Source organism: Eptatretus burgeri, chromosome 14 (assembly GCF_056783735.1).
Source record: "Eptatretus burgeri isolate ZD-2024b chromosome 14, Ebu_testis_v1, whole genome shotgun sequence".
NCBI classification, from domain to species: domain Eukaryota; kingdom Metazoa; phylum Chordata; class Myxini; order Myxiniformes; family Myxinidae; genus Eptatretus; species Eptatretus burgeri.
In genome coordinates, this window is record NC_140974.1 from 69,188,795 (window position 1) to 69,191,771 (window position 2,977).

Here is a 2,977-nt window from a genome sequence, read left to right on the forward strand (position 1 = left end):
CACTCGTGTTGTTTTTGCCTTTATCAAGTCTCCAACTTCGTGGAGCCTCTTAATAGTGCTTTAATTAAAATAAGATTAAAAAAACAAACCCAATTGGCCTCACTCAAGTAATACTCACTCCCTCGAGGAGCAAGATTTAAAAAAAAAAACTTTTTCCAGGAATGACATCGTCGCTTCTCCACCCAAAATGCGGGTCAGTGGATTAAACCACGCACTATTCCGCATGTACAGGTGAAAATGCAAGTTGTCTCACTGCGCTTGTGGGAGAGGAGGGTGTTTTGTGCCAATGACCTGACCTTGGGTATCCCGAGCACGTGTGCAAAATTTGGTGGATACATCGTCCAAACTGTTTGATTCCATTAGGTTCAGACATAATAAATATATATATATATATATATATATATATATATATATATATATATACATATATATACATATATATACATATATATACACACACACACACATACAGTATATATTGTTATGGCTGCGGAAATTTGCACAACACCAGAAAGGTCCTTAGATCAGTTATGCCGGTAAGTTTATGTGCAGATAGTTCTCCACCGTTGTTTAGAGGGCTTATTCGTGTTCACCGGGCTGCGACGCTTTGAGATAGCCGTTTTTCTTTTCTCCAACATTATTTTGGACCAATCATCCCCCAACAACCAAATCGCCACCACCAACATCATTCCCAAACAACCACAACCAAACCACCACCACCTTCACTACCATCAACAACGCCACCCCGCAAACATCGCTTCACCTCCATCCTGGAGACAACGCCATCTTCACGCTGTCAGGACGAGCGCTCCGATGATTTCTACCACGTCCGCTTTGCCGGGGTCAGAGTTCACGCTGTCAGGACGAGCGCTCCAATGATTTCGACCACGTCCGCTTTGCCGGGGTCGGAGTTCACGCTGTCAGGACGAGCGCTCCGATGATTTCTACCACATAAGCTTTGCCGGGGTCAGAGTTCACGCTGTCAGGACGAGCGCTCCGATGATTTCTACCACGTTGGCTTTGCCGGGGTTGGAGGTCAAGGGTCAGGGGTCGATTCTCGCTTCCCCAGCCCTATAAATGGGCGAGCAGAACGGAGCTCAGGGCCAGTCGGTTTTACGGAGCTCGAGGCAGTGTCGAGAGAAGTGTCAGTGGGTCGGTTGCCAGTGTTGGTGAACGGAGCTCACAGTCAGTGGTGGGGGAGACGAGCTCGCGATCAGTTACAAGTCAGTCTGGGTTCAGTTTTCGAGAGACGGACCTCAAGTGAGCCGGTTGTGGGGAGACTGTCGTGGTGTCAGAGCGAGAGTTGGTGAACGGAGCAGGGACGCGGAGAGGGGCTCGGAGGCAAATCAGAGGGCTACGTGGAGACCACCGCCGGGAAAAGGGGCGAAGTGGAGACCAAAGCCAGGGAGAGTTTGCCGGAGCCAAGGCGGTCCAGGGTGCTCGTTCGAGCGTCAACTCGCTAAAAGAGCATCGACGTGCTGAGAGAGCATCAGCAATTCTCCCATACCGAGCATCCGCGCAGAGAGAGTGCCGGTAACCCTGTCTCGCTGAGAGAGCACCAGCAATTCCCCCCATACCGAGCATCCGCGCTGAGAGAGCGCCGGTAAGCCCGTCCATTCCGTGGTGCCTGCTGTATGGCGCGAGCATGCACATCCGGGTGGAAAATGCCGGAGAGAGCTCACTGACCAAGCCAGGTGCCCAAGGACAGGCGCGGCCACGTCAGGCCGTGGGGGAGTAGACGTCACGACCTGCCCACCGTCGCGCCATGAGGGCGCGGGTAAGACCCTTCGGTCTCATGGGCCTGACCGTTCATCCAGGCTCCACGTCACATTCGGTCCACGGACCTGTCTGCCACCCTTGTCTTTGGGGGTGGCTTTTCTTTGCTTTTTGTATAAATGCATGTGGCGGCGCCGTCTAGTAAGTAGACTTGTTTAAGTGACTGTGTGTGCGAATAAAACGCTTTATTCGGTGGTAATTATTTTATCTGCTTGCTTTGACTGTACATACGTGCAATGTCAAATAAATGTACTTATTGAACTGTTTCCCGTTCATTGCGTCCTATTCCCTGTTTTGAAAGTGCCATCTTGCATCACGGAAGAAATTGGTAGAGGGGTGTAAGCACCCGGTAAACAGAATCACATCCGTCGAGATCGGCGATAACACCGCTCGGTTATCACTGCAGTACGGAATGGACCGCTTCAGCGGTTCTTGTCCTAGGCCGACCTGCGGTGAAGTACGATCGCCCGGTCGACTACTCGCGCAGGTACTTAGGTAGGTCCAATTTGGCAAGCAACCCTATCCTGCGCGGGTGGGCAATTGGCACGATAGTGGTGAGGTTAAACCCCCACCCGTGACTAGCTCCTGGCGGTAGTTCCAAGGAGCGTCACGACTGAATTTGCCGACCGGTGGGCGACGCGGTCACGATTCGAGTTACGCGGCCGATCGCACGCCGGCGGGCGCGAATTCGCAACTATATATATATATATATATATATATATATATATATATATATATATATATATATATATATATATATATATATATATATATATATATATATATATATATACATATACATACATACATACATACATACATACATACACAGTGGGGAGAACAAGTATTTGATACACTGCCGATTTTGCAGGTTTTCCCACTTACAAAGCACGTAGAGGTCTGTAATTTTTATCAGAGGTACACTTCAACTGTGAAAGACGGAATCTAAAACAAAAATTCTGAAAATCACATTGTATGATTTTTAAATAATTAATTTTCACTTTATTGCATGAAATAAGTATTTGATCACCTACCAACCAGTAAGAATTCCGGCTCTCACAGACCTGTTAGTTTTGTCTTTAAGAAGCCCTCCCATTCTCCACTCATTACCTGCATTAACTGCACCAGTTTGAACTCGTTATCTGCATAAAAGACAGCTGTCCGCACTCAATCAATCATACTCCAACCTCACCAAAATGGG